Source organism: Pinus tabuliformis, chromosome 3_2 (assembly GCF_031772625.1).
Source record: "Pinus tabuliformis cultivar Carrire ecotype Pingquan chromosome 3_2, CPIR1, whole genome shotgun sequence".
NCBI lineage: Eukaryota > Viridiplantae > Streptophyta > Pinopsida > Pinales > Pinaceae > Pinus > Pinus tabuliformis.
The window spans coordinates 819,009,045-819,027,253 of record NC_142302.1 but is presented as its reverse complement, the minus strand read 5'-3'; the positions used below and the strand labels follow the sequence as shown (position 1 = coordinate 819,027,253).

General features: G+C 38.2%; 1 pseudogene; it reads left to right on the top strand.

The window, feature by feature from the left end:
• The first annotated feature begins 196 nt into the window (after nt 1–196).
• Nucleotides 197–11,907, top strand: LOC149183169 (PR5-like receptor kinase; annotated as a pseudogene).
• Nucleotides 11,908–18,209: the final 6,302 nt, after the last annotated feature.

Below are 18,209 nucleotides of genomic sequence, written 5' to 3'. Positions count from 1 at the left end.
AATCGTAGTACGAACATGATATTTGTGCATAGAAGATAATTAACCAAATCCCAAAAGAAATCCGTCACAAAAATCAGCTCGGTGGGGCTTTACACATAGCTTAGATTAATTTCCTCCAGTCGTATTATTTAAAAATCTGGGTATCTCCAAATGAAAGTGAAATGGTTAATGGCCGGCAGAAGCGACCGGTCGGTACACGCGTGAATCGTCACGAGCCTTGTAGGCTATTGCTTGTTGCTGCGGACACATTATATGGACGCCCTCATACATTGGCTTTTGCTGCTGAAAGTTCGAATCACAGCCATGGCCAGAACACAGGGAGTTCAGCTTCTTGCCGAGGACACTTTATGGACACCCTCATACTTTGGCTTTTGCTGCTGAAAGTTCGAACCACAGCCATGGCCAGAACACAGGGAGTTCCGCTCGTGTTCATGTCAGCATTATTCATCTGCGTTTTACAGGGTACTACTACAGTTTTCTGGTTTTTGTTGTGTTTTTCTTCCAAGGGTTACGTTTTATAACTGCATTTTTTTTTAATCTTTGCAGGGGCAGGAGGTGCGATCTTCGAGATCCAGAACAACTGCCGATTCACGGTTTGGGCAGCGGGTTTATCAGGCGGTGCTAAACGGCTGGACAGCGGGCAGTCGTGGAGGGTTCAAGTCGCCAATGGAACAACAGTGGGTAGGTTTTGGGGGCGCACGGGGTGTTCCTTCAACGGCAACGGCCGTGGCAGCTGCAATACTGGGGACTGTGGCGGTCTACTAAACTGTCAAGGCTCCGGAAACCCCCTGCGACGATCGTCGAGTACTCTCTCAATCAAATCAACAACCTCGACTTCTATGACATCTCTCTGGTGGATGGATTCAACCTGCCAGTGTCGATCATTCCCTCCAACTCTTCGTGCCACGCAATCGCCTGCAGCAGCAATATAAGTGTCATCTGCCCCGCTGAATTGAGGGTTTCCGGCGGATGCGATACCGCCTGCAATCGTTTTAATACATAACAATATTGCTGTACGGGGCAATATTTGAACAATTGCGGTCCGACTAATTATTCGATGGTTTTCAAGGGCCAATGCCCCAGGCCTACAGCTATACAAAGGACGAAGCCACCAGCACCTTCACTTGCCCAGGAAGCACCGACTATAAAGTCGTTTTCTGCGGCGGCAATGCCACCTCCCTGCAAGGTCAGTTCTATATTCCACCGTGTGACCACTTGAGAAACATAGAGAGTGAATTTTCAACCTCCTCAACATATTGTGCACTGTTTGGCTAAACTCGTGCGCCTAATGTTTATTTTTTTTTGTTTGGACCTCCTACGGTTTGCATTTCTGTGTACAATAAACACTCTATTATTCATCCGCTTCATTTACTATTTAGTCTGCTTATTCAGCAAATCAGAGTAATCGGAGGTCTGGTATTTTCAAAACATACACATTTTCAGCGTGTTTACACTGTAATTAAACTGGGAGAAAATTAATGTATTGCAAATTGATCTGTAATGATACTTATCCTTTTTCAATTGATGTAAAAACCGCAGATAAGTTCTTGCCAAACGATATTAACCGCACCCCTACCTTTTCAAAACCTGTGCCTATCCCTTGTCCAATGAGGTAAAGGCAAGGGATGAGAAGTTTTATCCCTTACCTTGTTGCCTTTTCGAAAACCTCTGCCAAAGGGTTTAAGTTAAATTGATTTTTTAGGGTAATGGAAAGCTAATTAAAATTTAGTTGTTAAATTAATAATAAAATGAAATTTTAATCTTAATTTAAGTGGCCCGGTGAGATAGTTTTTATATTATTCACAGATGCAATTTAATTTGTTTTATTGAAGAAAGCTGTACTAAGTGTTTACAGAGGTAGAGAAATTGTCTGGACTGCTAAAAGTGGCTGGAATCTGGGAAAAAATTCAAAAAATCTTGCATCAACATTGTTTGAATCATGTTTTTATGATGAAAATAAATTCAGCTGCATCAAAAACCTCTAGAACACCCAAAATTTAGAAATTTGATAACTATAACTTAGATTTACAAAAATCCATGCCAAAAATACTGATTTTATATTAATAGCCAAAACACTTGAGTTGCTCACGATAAACCCTTCGAGTTAGAACGTAGAAAAGCCTGCTTTAGCCGTCTTAAAAAAGCCAGACAGAAAACGGGAAGCTAAACCTCCTTTAGCCGTCTTAAAGAAGCCAGACAGAAAACGGGGAGCTTTGAAGCTGACGGTTCCAGACGGTTCTGCAAAGGGAAGGACGCACCTAAATCTTATCAAACTCTGACTAATTTGGGGACGGTCAATTTCTCCTTGGCTCTACGGAAACTGGCCGATTGACCAGACAACTATTTGATTCATCTTGATGTTTTGGACAAACACTATAAAATAATAATCCGGTTACAATTTTGTCTCAAAAATAGTGATTTTTTTTATGGTAAAAATATTAGGAAATTTGGGTTATGACTATCAAATTTTAAAATTTTGGATACTTTTATCTAAAATTTTTGATGATGCTATCAATTTCCATCATTAAAAAATTATTTAAATATTTTTATGATTAAAAATTACTTAAATATTTTTATAATTAGATTTTGTAATAAAAACCAAAAAAAAAATCTGCTGAAGGACAAAATTGTGGCCTCGTTAATAACACCCGTTAAAAATAGAAGGTAAATATAACGCATACTGATATTTATAACTGTTACTTATCCGTCCAAAATGATGTAATGGCCAGGGATATGCGCTTATCCTTTACCTTTTCAGAGCCTGGGCCTATACCAAATGATGTAAAGAAAAGGGATAAGTGCTTATCGCTCGCCTTTTGGAAGAAATGGTCACATTGTTGCTGGATGACATTTAATAAAATTTGGCTACATTTTGTATAAATAACTAATGTCAATTACTTCCTCGGCGGTTCTCAAGAAGTTAGGGCAAAAAAGGGACAGTTTTCAAGCTCACGGCTCTAAAGAATTATGCAAAGAGAGAGAAGTAGCAGAATCTTTCATTTCATTTCACCTTGGATAAAATTCTGACCTTCTGAATGGTCAATTTCTTCTTTCCTGAAAAGAAATGGTGGATTCCTCTCTCATCGCCTTGGGTAGGGTTTGAGACATGGGAGGTTCAAGGGTTCTTTGTTTGCCTGAATCCAAACATATTTTGACAAATCATCAGTATTTTTCTGTGACTGCCACCAACATCGAAACCTCCGAGATTAAGCCATTGGGCTTTCAAACATAATCTTTTGGATCTACAGGTTTAATGACAGATTGGATTTGTCCTGATATAGAAGCTTTTATCCGTTCAGTGCTGAAATTTTACGGGCAAAATGTTTGTCAAATATGATCAGTGAAATATCGTCATTATATATTTACACCAGACTTAAAAGACACTTTGTCAAGTATATGTATGTGGGTACACTATTCAAACCCCATTTTTCGATTACATTGTTAAAACCCTCAACAGCAGATGAATAGCCCTGCAGGCACAACCTGCAACCTGGAGACCTGATGGGATCGTGTTAGAAACTGTCAAAAGCCCTGCAGACACGGCCTGCAACCTGGAGACCTGATGGGATTGTGTAGAAACTGTCCAATGTAATTTAGATGTAATTTAGAAAGTGTAAATAAATTAGTTTATGTGAACTTTAGTACACACCGAATTATTAATTTGAATCTTTATGAAAATAAATTAAAAATAAGAGTTACATGTGAGAATAAATTGGGGCTGATCTTATCTATATTCAATTAATTGATTAAAAAAAAAAACTAATTTTTTTATGAAGCGAAACAAATAAAAATCTCATGGAAATAGCTACCATAATATAGGTCAAAAGAAAGGGTTCATAAGATGAGTAACACTATTAAGTAACATTATTAAATAAAAGTTATTTCTGACTTAGTGTTAATTCCAATTGAATTCAGGGTAAAATTTTACTTCAGCATAGTTTTAATTGTGTTATTCATTGCAAGAGCAATGTTATTTATGGCATGTATTTGAGGCATAGGTGGTGTTGGCACACTGTTTCAAGAGTGTGTAAAATATTTGTGGTTAGATTGTTTTTTTTTAATATAAAATATATGTTAGATAAATTATTTTTAATTTAAAAAAAACAGAGAGTTATATTTTATTTAGTGTACATAATTTTAAATTTAAAAATATTAAATTTTTATTTATTAAAAATATTTATTCTAATTTTTTATTTTTTAAAAATAATTTAAAACTAAAAATTAAAAAAATATAAAATATAAATTAAAAATAAAATTTATTAAGAAATTTTTGAAATGTAAATAGCTTTTTAATTAAAATAATAAAATAATTGTTATTTAAGAAAAGCTATTTTTTAATTGTATTTTTAATTTGAGTTGAAATTAAATTTGGAATTGAGTAATCCTTGTGCATAATTTTAATAAATCTACCACTATAAAATTTAAAGGAAAATGTGTTTGATTTTTTTTTGGGTTATCATCTACATATACAGGAAAAGTAAAAGTCTAAATATGCAAAGTAATTACTCATTAAATTCCCATAAAAAAATTAACTTCCAAAACATTTTACCTTGAAATCACATTATCATCTTAAATTCTGTGTATTCACATTGTCATCTTAAATTCTATTTATCCTATAGACATTATCATCTTAAATTATTCTCCTTAAATTTATTTCGTTAATTAATTCATTTTGTTGGTAAATTCTCTTTGTTAGTGCATATTCTATTTTAACATTTTTACCTTGAAATTCCCGTCATACTGTTTAATTCTCGCTGGAACGGCGCTTTTCGCTTTAGACAGCACTCTAACGCTCTAAATGCTTCAGAAAAGCAGTGAGTTGAACAGCCCTTTTCACAGCCCCCTAGCGCTCAAAATGCTTAAGAGAAGCGGTGAGCCACGAGAAAAGTGAAAGCATACTGTCACCAATCTATTGGTGTTTGGATACTTATGAACAATTGTCCTCCCCTATGAGATTTCAAGCTTTTATGTTCAGGGTCTGGGTGCGTAGTTTTCTTCTCAATACCGTTTCTTTACAAATGACAGCGATTCAGATGATATTAATTGTAACAGTAACTCAAAGAAAGCGGGATATATTACAAAATTGTATTCCCCTGCGTAACTGTCGAGGTCTTGAGGTGGGGTTGTTTTATTATTTGTTGTTACCGATCACCAAACTTCAGAGCATTTTGTGCATGTATTAACTGTTTGATCATGATATAAAATGTCTGTTTTGTTAATTCATATTTTCGTTCTAATTACAGGACAGAATATTACAGTGGTGAGTCCCAATATGACAGTGACACCGTATGTGTAAGGTCCTTGGTTAGTGACTCGGTTGGGCGCCGGGCGGACCGGGCATGGGCACGGGTGCGCGGGCGAGATGGCGGAGACGTGGGCGAGTTGGCATGCACGGGCGGGTGCGCGGGCGAGTCGGGCCGCACGACAGGCGAGCGCGCGGGCGAAGGCGTGGGCGGGTGCGCAAGTTAGGCTGCACGCTGGCAGGGCGCGGGCGCGGACGAGCTGGCCTGCACGACGTGCGACCCGATTATGCGATGAACACTTGCGACAACAATGGTGAACGACAAGTGTTGGGCATTGGTTTATACCCACGGTGGGGCGCTTTGCGATGGAGTTTGGCCGACCTATGATGGAGAGCGAGGCCGACTTAACATAAGCGTTCAAGGGGTGTGTATGGCAAGTGTGGGGCGGTCAGCTGGGCAACCCACCCACACTCAACCATGCGTATATATGTGTAGCGTTTGGAGCTTTCAAACCATCAATCATTCAACATCACTTGTTCAATCTTCGCTCAAGGTTAAGTAGTGTTTGGTGCGCAGTTTTGAGGAGAGGCAAGCACATAGCTCATGCGCTCTCCTTGGTAAATCGCACTTGTGTAAAACGCACTTGGTGAAGGGTGAAGTCGTTGGGCAAGGCATGCCCGGGTGATCGTGCAGAGGTGTCGTTTGTGCCTAGACTTGGTGAGGGTGTCTTGGTGGCTCGGGAGAGTGCCCGCCCACCGTGCAAGGTGTGCACAAAGGTTGTAAAAGGCTGTTTGCGTCCATTGTAAAATTGGCTAAGTATAGACTTGGATTTTGCCAAGAATACTTGTGAAGCTTGTATTATTGAAGAAAGACTGATTAACATATATTGTTGGGCAGACTCATTGTTCAAGGAGTTGCCCCTCCCTTTATACTGTGCAATTGTTGTTCTCTTTTATAATTGCTGGTGATAATGAATGAGTATGGGTGTTCATTAGTATAAAGGTTAAACATAATATTGCTTGGTTGCAAAACACAAACTAAGTAAGGAAAAGTGAATTAGGCGTAGTCCATGAACATTAGTATTGGTGAAAAGAAAGTGTTTGGTGGTGCCGCACCTCGCTATAAGCGGTTGGAAGACTACCGCAGGTGTAGGGGCGTGACAGTTGGTATCAGAGCAAGGTTGCTCGTGACGAAGTGCAGACATTGAAGCTGATTCAGGGTTGAAGAAGCTTGATAGTTGGTGATTGAGCAGGGTTTCTCATGACAGGTACTTGCAGGTGAAGGAAGCTGTTTCACATACAAGTGGAACAAGAGCTGGTTCATGATTGCAGGGACTTGGTGAACATGGAGATGGCTGAAAAGGCAGAGATGGTGGATGAACCTACGATAGGTGAGTCTAGTCATAATGCAGTTGAAGCCTTCCGGTACAAAGTGTTGGAACAGGTGAGTTGGTGGAGTTCTGACTGGGTTTCGATGAAGGCTGAGAACATGAAGATTCGGGAGAGCTGTTTGGAACTAAGAAGAGAACTTGAAGAACTCAAGAGCCAATGCGAAAGTACGACAGATGTTGAACTCAAGGAACTTGATGAGGAGATCCAACAGAGTGGTCTTGGTCTTCAAGAGCTCTTTGATGAAAGAGCTTGGTTGAGGAAGGAAAGTGTCAGGGTGGAAGCTGAAATCAAGCAAGTTGAGGAAGAAATAAAGAAGAAGCTTCTTGGTAAGAAGGTTGTTGTGATTGAGCAGGAAGAGCTCGACTACATTGACAGGTTGGGAACTCACTACTGAGATAATCCAGAGGACATTCGGAAGTTTAGTTCTATGAACTTGGTCAGTGGACACTTGGTTGGTGCACTTGAGCAGAATGCGATGGAGGACAAGCTTGAAGGAAGTCAAGCTAAACCAGGATCGAGCTGCTTAGAAGAGCCAAGCAAGGAGGTGAAGTACCTTAGGAGGAAAGTCAAGATGGAGCATGAGCCAATTGACACTTCTGAGGCCGAATTCTTGAAGAAGGTTGTTGATTTAAGGCGTAAGACGAAGCCAACAGAGGGAGGTGATTCCTTGAAGTTAATTTTTGTGCAGGTGACCGTGAAGGGCAAGATATTTGCAGCTTTGGTGGATACAGGGGCTACTCATAGCTTCTTAAGCAGAAACGTAGCAAAGTCTTTTGGGAAGAAAGCAAAGATGGAGAGGGAATGGAGTGCTTTCAAAGCAGTCAACTCTACCATAAGAGCTGTTGATGGTGTGTTGAAGGACACTCAGGTGAAAGTAGGATCGTGGTTTGGAAAGTTGGACTTGAGGGTTGTGGACATGGATGATCATTCTATGGTGTTGGGGCTGGACTTTATGGAGCTTGCACAAGCCATACCAATGGTGGACCGGGACATTCTCTTGATCACAGCTGAAGGGAGAACCATGATGGTACCGATGAATAGAAGAAGTTGCTTGGGGTATAGGCCAAGGATGACTTCTATGGTTTTGTATCCCAAAGATCCAAATGTGAAGCATGAGGATGTGGAGCAAAGAGGACTTGGGAGTGTGACTCAAACAACGAAGGAAAGGAAGTTGATTGACTTCGTTGCAAGAGCTAGGAAGAAGGATGAAGAAAGTGAGAAGACAACCTCACGAACATGGAGACACTTGATGGGAGCATCTTCTACTAATGATCTTCACAATGGAGTTGCAAATGAAGGGAGTCTGAGTACTACTTCAGAGGCAGTGGTTGATGAGGATTATGGAGGTAGAGATCCTGCTGGGATAGTGGACTTTTGCAGGTATGCTATGGGCATATATGACTTTCAGTTGACAAAGGACAAGCTAGGAGAGCTTGGATGTACATGTGAAGAGATTGAGGCTGTGCACAGATACTTGAGGACACAACATCAATTTGATACATGGGTGGATGAGAGTCAGGGAGGAAACTTCCTGCCCCTCCTTTCTCTATAAACAACCTTGGAGATGGGTTGGTGTGGAGGTCTTGGTAGGGAGGAACCACACCAACTTTACAAGGGGCCTTGGGGGAGGCTTCTTTATGACAGATTGCGGACTTGGATGCAGATGGCCAGAGGTTGGGATGGAGTCTACATGAGTTGGACATCATGGACAACTAGAGTCATGGACATCAGGTTGGAGACATGGAGCATGACAGTTATGCAGGGACATTATGCAGGGGCATGTGTAGAGGTGTCATTCATGGACATTCTATGGGGAGTGCCGAAGCAAAGGATGTTGTGCAGATGCTGTTATGACATGGAGATGTATGAGCTAGTGGAGAGGTTGTACACTCTTGTGCAACAAGGCCATGGCTTGGACATGTTGCAGATGGGATGGAGTTTCCATGGACCTGAGCATGGGAATTGGACAGATTCTTGATGAGTCCAAGATGTAGCAGAAGTCAGGGAAAGACTTGTGGTGGCATAAGGATGTGCATTCTTGTGATTTGGGCATATGGTTGGACTGATCACCCGACTAGTTCGAGTCATGAGGGGTACCAATGTACAGAGAGATGTTGCTGTTGGGTCGACATGGTGACACATGATACAAATGTGTTGGCATGGTGGAGCATCTGATGAGAGACTACATGGAGGGATGACACATGATGAGGTCGACATAGGATGTTGCAGTGGAGATTGTGACAAAGGGGTCGATGATCATGGATTGAGATGATCTCTGATGAATGACATACTGATGGGGTGTATACCTTGGTATGGAGAGCTTGGTGGCAGTTGGTCACTAAGGTGAGACACGATGGAGATGGAGTTCTACATATGTTGCAGGGATGTTTGTCGTATATGGAGGAGTTGACATCATGGATATTGATGATCTTGGTGGATGGTTACTAGGATGTTATGTTGTCGAGGACAACAACGATTTCAGGTGGAGGAGGATGTAAGGTCCTTGGTTAGTGACTCGGTTAGGCGCCGGGCGGACCGGGCATGGGCACGAGCGCGCGGGCGAGATGGCAGGCGTGCGAGCGAGTCGGGTCGCATGATGGATGAGCACGCGGGCGAAGGCGCGGGCGGGTGTGCGAGTTAGGCTGCACACTGGCAGGGTGCGGGCGCGGACAAGCTGGCCTGTACGACATGCGACTCGGTTATGCAACGGTTATGTGACGAACACTTGCGACAATAGTGGTGAATGACAAGTTTTGGGCGTTGGTTTATACCCACGGTGGGGCACTTTGCGATGGAGTTTGGCCGACCAACGACGAAGAGCGAGGCCGACTTAACACAAGCGTTCAAGGGTGTGTATGTCAAGTGTCGGCGGTCGGCTGGGCAACCCACCCACACTCAACCATGCGTATATATGTGTAGCATTTGGAGCATTCAAACCATCAATCATTTGACATCACTTGTTCGATCTTCGCTCAAGGTTAAGTAGTGTTTGGTGTGCAGTTTTGAGGAGAGGCAAGCGCATAGCTCATGTGCTCTCCTTGGTAAATCGCACTTGTGTAAAACGCACTTGGTGAAGGGTGAATTTGTTGGGCAAGGCGTGCCCGAGTGATCGTGCGAAGGTGTCGTTTGTGCCTAGACTTGGAGAGGGTGTCTTGGTGGCTCGGGTGAGCGCCCGCCCACCGTGCAAGGTGTGCACAAAGGTTGTAAAAGGCTGTTTGCCTCCATTGTAAAATTGGCTAAGTATAGACTTAGATTTTGCCAAGAATACTTGTGAAGCTTGTATTATCGAAGAAAGACTAATTAATATATATTGTTGGGCAGACTCATTGTTCAGGGAATTACCCCTCCCTTTATACTATGCAATTGTTTTTCTCTTTTATAATTGCTGATGATAATGAATGAGTATGGGTGTTCATTAGTATAAAGGTTAAACATAATATTGCTTGGTTGCGAAACACAAACTAAGTAAGGAAAAGTGAATTAGGTGTAGTCCATGAACATTAGTATTGGTGAAAAGAAAGTGTTCGGTGGTGCCGCACCTCGCTATAAGCGGTTGGAAGACTACAGCAGGTGTAGGGGCGTGACAGTATGGGTCCCCCACAATGTCGCCCAGATCGACGAATTTGACACCGTTACCGGGCAATTCGACACACACGACCGGTAAAAAGACATCGAAGAAAATAGGTATATTGTTGGGAAGCGTTGCTATATTTGTCATGCTGTGTGTGCGTTCGGTGAATGTGTTAGAGAGTGGAAAACCTATGTTAGAACAAGTAATAATAAAATTATTGAAGTATCATTTCCATGCTGAGTTGCGTTATATATTTTATTTTATTTATTTATTTGTAACTTTGTCGGATTAAATCATTATGAAGAAAATTGTCATTGTGATGCTCTCTCCCCAGATAAGAATATAGATGCAAGAGGAAATTTCGGGGAAGTATATTTTGATTACAAGATTCTCAGAGATGCTACTGGAAACTTTGATCGGAATAACATGCTTGGCAAAGGAGGATTCAGAGAAGTTTATAAGGTATAATAATATTCGTTGTCTTGATGTTTTTGTTCAATTATGTGGTACCTTTGCAGTGTGCAGGTAATTTTGATGTTCCGCAGGGAAGGCTTCCAGATGGGAGGGATGTAACTGTTAAGAAACTTAATGGAAAGCACACTACTCAAGCTGATGAAGAATTTCTAACCGAAGTGAAGCTCATTAGCAGCGTCCGTCATTATAATCTTGTTTGTTTACTCGACTGTTGCAGGCGAGGGCACAAACGCTTGTTGGTTTACGAATTTATGTCAAATACTAGTCTTGACAAACACTTGTTCGGTACGTTGTTCTTATTAATGCCACCATTTTGAAAATTCATGTTGTTTTCAAAAATGATGTAACTTGTACTGAAGCTTTAGAATACTATTGTTGGAGGTCCGCAGGAAAGATAAGAAATCCTTTGTGCTGGGAAAACCGTTTAAACATTATAGTGGGCACAGCACGAGGCCTTGCATACCTGCACCGGGAATCCAACTTTCGCATTATACACAGAGACATCAAATGTCCAAATATACTTCTGGATGACAGCTTTCATCCCAAAATTGCATATTTTGGATTCGCTAGATTTTTCCCAGAAAGCCAAACACATGTTTCTACCAGAGTTGGAGGAACAATGTAAGTTCAGCAATTCATTTATTAGTTGTTTTCAACAAATCTTTGTAAATCTTTGTAACTGTCGAATCCAGATATTAATTCGTGGCTTTAATGAATTTGGCTTAATGCAGAGGCTACACTACACCTGAATATGTGGTTCATGGGCAATTAACGGAAAAAGCTGACATTTATAGTTATGGGATCGTGGTTCTTGAGATCGTGAGTGGGAGAAAGTGTGTGGATGCAAGACTGCTCGCCCCTCGTCAGCTTCTTCTCGAATGGGTCAGTCTAATGAAGATAACTTCAGTTCAATAATTAAATCAAGAACATCTTTTGTTAAGCTTGCTTGGCTTGAAATCTTCAAATGATCCAAATTCTTCTATCGTGTTCCTCGTGATGATTCAAGAACGACCCATATCTCTGGATATTTATTTTCTTTCTTCAAAAAGTATGTTATTTGTTTTTGGCTTGATAGCGATATGTTAATTACATGGCCGAACTCGTCTTTCATTTTCTTGGCTGAACCTATCTCATATTTTTCCGGGGAGCTAGTCGTCACACACTTGTCTTAATCCGCCTTGCTCACTGCATAAATGTTGTGCATATTTGTAGTGAATTTGAACACTGTATTCCATCACAATCCATAATAATATAGTTACCATATTCCGCTGAATCGGGCTGAAGAGTTGGAAAATTCGGCAATTCGGTCGGATTCGGCCTTTAATACGCTGAAATTCGGTTTGGACGCATCAGTGTTCGAAATTTATTTTTAAAATTTTCTTTGATTTGTGTTTTTAAGATGTAGTTCGTACTCCATTTCCCATTCTCTGTGCCTTAGTTTCGTCATGCAGTTGTAGATATTGAACGGTTGAACGTAATTCTCCGTTTATATAGATGTTTAAAACTATTGAGCCGTTAAAAACTTAATTTTCCCGGTTTGTTCTGCAATACTCTTGTGATTAATGATTAAAAAATTCAGAGTTCTATTTATATCAAAGTTATTTTGATGCGTTAGTAAATTTGACTTGTTATTAATTTTTACATTGTTTTTAATTTTTACATTGTTTGTTTAATGTTTGCTTAATTTTTATATTAAAAATAATAAAGTTCTCTAAAAGTATGTATAAAAATTAAATAAATAGTTTTTATATTAAATTTTTATTTTCACAATAAAATAATTTTTTGTTTTTTATTTTTATTTCTTATTTTCACAATAAAATATTTTTTCTCTTTTTTTTTAATTTTAATCTCTTTCTTATAATTCTTTGATGAGTGAGTAATGTAATTGGAATTATTTATTCATAATAAAATTGGTTGTAATTTAGTTTTTTTCTTTTAAGAAATTTGTAAAGAAAATATAATATGGTTTCTAAATCTTTTAAACAATTAGGAAAACAGCAAGATAGTTCTAATTTGATGATTCTTGATAATTCTAATTTAATGATTTTTTATCTATATTTTATTCAGTTAGTAATTAGGAAATTGTCTAAATATTCGTCATTAAAAATTAAAGCATTAGTTACTATCTTTTGGTACAATTAGGAAAATAGCAAAATATTTCTAATTTGATGATTCTTGATAGTTCTAATTTAATGATTTTTTATCTATATTTTATTCAGTTAGTCATTAGAAAATTGTCTAAATATTGATCATTAAAAACTACAACATTAGTTATTATCTTTTGATTGACCAAGAGGAATTGTTTCTACTAATTCCAGTATCTCATTCATTTCTATTTGAACAATTACGAAAAAAACAAGAATTCTAATTTGATGATTTTTTATTTATATTTTACTTTAGTAATTAAGAAATTGCCTAAATATTTATCATTAAAAACTACAACATTAGTTACTATCTTTTGATTGACCAACTTACAATTTTAAGGGTTCTTTTTTTTAATGTTAAAGAGTTTGTTCTCCCCATTGTATCTTATTCACTTCCATTGAAGAGGAGTTGTTTCTACTAATTTCCATATCTCATTCACTTCCATTGAAGAATAATTGTTTCTACTAATTTCAATGTCTAATTTTATTTGCAACTTCTATAATATAATTAAATTGTTAATTTAGATTATTCAAAATTTAAGAAAAAATGTTATTAATAATGGTGTAAGATGTATATTGGCGAATAGTGTAAGATGTATATTGGCGAATTTTTTCCGTATTGAATTTTAGAGAGTCGAATTTTTTTCGTATCGAATCGAATTCGAATTCGAACTTGGTAACTATGGATAATAATCATAAAAATGTCTCCATATGCCAGGGGTTTCATGTTTTGGTAAAGGGTCCATATCAGGTTATGAAAAAGCAAAGGAAGAAACTCCAGCTAAAAGTTAAAACCCTTCTGTAACACAGAAAAGGAAAGGTTCAAGGCTTATGGAGCTTATCACCGAGTTTGAAAGCAAAAGGTCAAGGCTTATGGAGCTTATCACAGAGTTTGAAGGTAGTGATGTTGACCAAGTCGCTGTAGGGCTTGGTATTGCTGGTGGGAAAGGTCCATCCTCAGCTTCTGCCCACGTCGTAGGTCAATGTGACCACCCTCTGAAGAATAGCAAGAGTAAAGCGAAAAGACCTGGTCCTTTCAATAAAATATGAACTCTCTTTACTCTGGATATCATAATATCCAACACTTAAAAATAAAAAAGGGTTAAAATACATCTGGCAAGGCTACAACCAGTTCCATAAACTTTAAAACTCATGGCCACATCTACTAATAGATTACGTCAACTTAACAATTAGCTCTATCTACCTCATCCCGAAATAGCTGACAGCAAATGCAGGTGCTAACTTCCCACAGAGAAAACAGAATCTTAGAAAGGATGGAATTGGAAGAAAGAAAGCCAGTATGCACATGGTTACAGGTAGTTGCAAGGAATGTGTGATTACAGTGAATAACAAAATGGGCACGAAAGCTTGAATTCATAATGATATGTTATTACAGTTAATAAAAAAGTTGGCACGAAAGCCTGAATCTCAATGTAATTTTACATATTTATGTTTATAGGCTTGTTTTTTTATAATAAATTTCAATATTTTTATTTTTAATAAAAATGTAAAATTATGAATGTTTGTAAGTGAGATAGAGAAGAAAAAACAAACAAAAATCACATGAGCTACAGTTCTTTTATTGATCACACAAAACATGATTCTTACAATGATCCAGCTGAAGGGTATTTAACCTTTTCCAACTAGCGACTTACCATAAATATCTTGACATGCAACCACACACTAAAAGTCGTCTATCACTTAACTCGACTTGATTCAATACTCAAACACTCAACCCTCAACAGTGAGTTAACTGACTCTCTAAGTTTAGCCAACTCCTCATTCAAGAGTAATTAGCTTATTTTAACACTCCCCCTTAATTACGACCGCTAAACTAAAACATGACTCATGACAACTCAAACATGTTTCCCGGTTTATGTTTCAGTTAGGCTTACAACATCCAAGTTTCTTCTATGAAACTCAAACACATCTTTTGCTAATGACTTAGTAAATATATCAGCCAATTGATCACTAAATTTACAAAGCTTCAAGTGAACTTTTCCATTGCTCACAAGTTCTTTGATAAAGTGATATCTAGTATCAATATGCTTGCTCTTTTGATGAAACACACTATTCTTGGATAGTGCAATCACTGAGGTGTTGTCACAAATATTGTTGTTGATCCTTGTTGTTTCTGCTTGAATCTATCAAATACTCTTCTTAACAACACTGTTTGACATGCTGCTGCTACATATTCTGCTTATGCTGACAAAATTGTCACAATGGGTTGCTTCTTATATGCCCATGAAATCACACCTGAACCAAAATGGAACACATAACTAGAAGTGCTCTTCCTATCATTCAAACTACCAGCAAAATCACTATCTGTGTATCCAATCAAATCCTTTTTTTTTATGTGTTTACATACATTATGCTACAATCTCTAGTTCCTGCTATGTATCTTAGAATTCTTTTTCCTGCACTCCAATGTGTGTCTTTTGGAGTCTCCATAAATATGGAAATCAAACTCACTGCTTACATGATATCTGGTCTTGTAGCTTTGAGATACATGAGGCTGCCAATCAATATTTTTAATAAAGTTGGATTGACATCTGATCCTTCATCATCCATGCTTAACTTTGTACCTGTTGCAAGTCGTGTAGGGACATGTTTGCAATTTCCCATCATGAATCTTTTCAACAAATCTTTGGCATATTTATTTTGACAAATAAAAAATCATTTTTTAGATTGCTCAACTTCTATGCCAATAAAATATTTCATGAGACCAAGATCTGTCATCTCAAATTCTTTCATCATGGCTGCTTTAAATTCATTTAACTCAAAATCACCTGTAAAATTCATGTCATCAACATATAAGCAAACAATCAAAATCTGTCCATGCTCATTTACCTTTGTGTACAAGGTAGGTTCAATGTTACTTCTGCAAAATCCATTCTTAATCATGTAGCTGTTGATTTTTCTATACCAAGATCTAGGCGATTGCTTTAGTCCATAGAGCGCTTTCTTCAACCTGTAAACTTCTCTTCGTTACCTTCAACTTCATACGCTCGAGGAAGCTGCACATAAATTTCTTCTTCTAGAATTCTATTCAAGAAAAAGGATTTCACATCCATGTGATATACTTTCCATTTGTTCTAAGCTACTGTGGTTAGAACCGCTTTTACAGTATCCAATCTGGCTACCGGAGCAAACATTAAGCAAAAGTCTATTCCCTGTTGTTGTGAGAATCCTTTTGCTACAAGTCTAGCTTTAAATCTATCAATTTCACATTTCTCATTCAATTTTGTCTTGTACACCCACTTTGCACCAATGAGATTTTTGTCATTTGGTAAATCAATCAAATCCCATGTATCATTCTTTTCAATAGTTTCAATTTCTTCATCCATGACTTGCACCCAATTTTCATCTCTGATTGCTTCTTCAAACATAGAAGGTTGGAATGACAACAATGCAAAATTTCAACTAACATCCAAATCATCATAAATATCTTTCATGGTTCTCATCTTTCTCTTACCATTGCTTGATTCATCACCTGATTGATTGCTGGGAGAATCTTGATCTGTTGATTTTCTTGAAGGTCCATGTTGCTATGAAAATCTTGGAGTCCTTGTTGGTGTGTCTCTGTTTGGTGTCTTCACCTGTGAGTCTTGTTGCTCCTTTTCTGCTACATCATCTTCTTCCATCAATGACACTTGTGCATCAACTGTTTTATCTACAGTTCGATTCCATGACTCTTTTTCTTTGATCACAACATCTCTGCTAATTATGGTCTTCTTTGTGATAAGGTTATACAATTTGTAAGCTTTTGATTGCTCACTATAACCAGTAAGTATGCATTTTTCACTTTTATCATCCAATTTGCCTCTTCACTCTTTAGGCACATGTGCATAAGCTACACATCCAAATAATTTGAGATGAGATACACTTCAAGATATCCCTAACCATGCTTGTTTTAGTACTCTGTTCATCGCACTCTTTGTAGGAGATTTGTTGATCACAAAAATGGCACATGCAACTGCTTGTGCCCTATACTCATTAGACAAGTTTATGCCTTTCAACATGCTTCTTACCATGTTCATAATTGTCCTGTTCTTTCTCTCTGCTACACCATTCTGCTGCAGTGTGTACCTAGTTATAAATTGTGTTCTGATTCCATGTTGTTTGCAGTAATCATGGAATGCCCTTGAATCATATTCTCCACCACAATCTGACCTCAATACCTTGATCTGTCGATCACTTTGGTTTTCTTCTAAGGCTTTGAATTGCTTGAACTTTACAAAAGTTTCAGACTTCTGCTTCAAGAAGTAAACCCAAATCTTTCTACTATAATCATTAGTGAAAGTAAGGAAGTAACAACATCCACCAATTGACTATGTCCTCAAAGGTCCACATAAGTCTATATGCACTAGCTCAAGAGGTTGTTTTTCTCTGTATGCAACTCCCTTTGGAAAATGTTCACGGTCTTGCTTTCCCAAGATGCAACACTCACAAGTACTAGCAGGTTCATTGATGGGAGGTAATCCTTTGACCATCTATTTCTGTTGCAAAAAACTTAAACCAGAAAAGTGAAAGTTTTCAAATTGAAAGTGCCATAACCAATAATCATCAAAACATGCAACTATAAAAGAACTCACCTGACCACTGTAATTCTTAATTAGAGGAAAGAGTATGTTCCTCGTCATCTACACCTTTGCTGTTAGCTGCTTGCTTGGGGGCTTGTCATATATAACACATTCTTGACCTTGAAAGATGACTTTGTATCCTTTATATGTTAATTAACAAACACTTATCAAATTATGTTTGAGACTAGGAACATAATATACCTCTAAGATTGTCTTCGGCTCCCCTTAATTAGTCAGAATGTTGACCACTCCTTTTCCATCTATATCCACAGTCTTGTCAGTCCCCAACTTTACCTTTGTTTCCACAGATTGATTGAAATTTACAACCAAATTCTTGTTGCCTGTCATGTGGTTACTGCAACGACTTTCTAATAGACACACACTATCAGAAGGTTCACGCATGGTATGGAAAGCTAGGAATATGGAGTTAATACTCACTATAGTGACATTAGCTCTCTGGTTCCCTTGATCAACTATCTTCTTCCTGCAATCACGAGCATAATAACCAAATTTATTGCAATAATAACATCCCACCTTCGATTTTTCAATTTTTTGATTATTAGTGAAGCTTTTGTAGTTGCTTCCACTTTCATGTTCATGCTCTTCTTGGCCATCTCTCTGACCACCATATCTTCCACTTCGTCCTATGTCTCTCAATCTACTTCTGCCTCGACTTCTGTCTCTTGAAATAGAAACTTGACTTTTGAAAGTGGTCTCTCAAGTGGAATCCTTATTTCTGTCTATTTTTGTCTCATGCGATAGAAGTGATCCCATCAACTCATTACTGTTAATGATGCCAAATT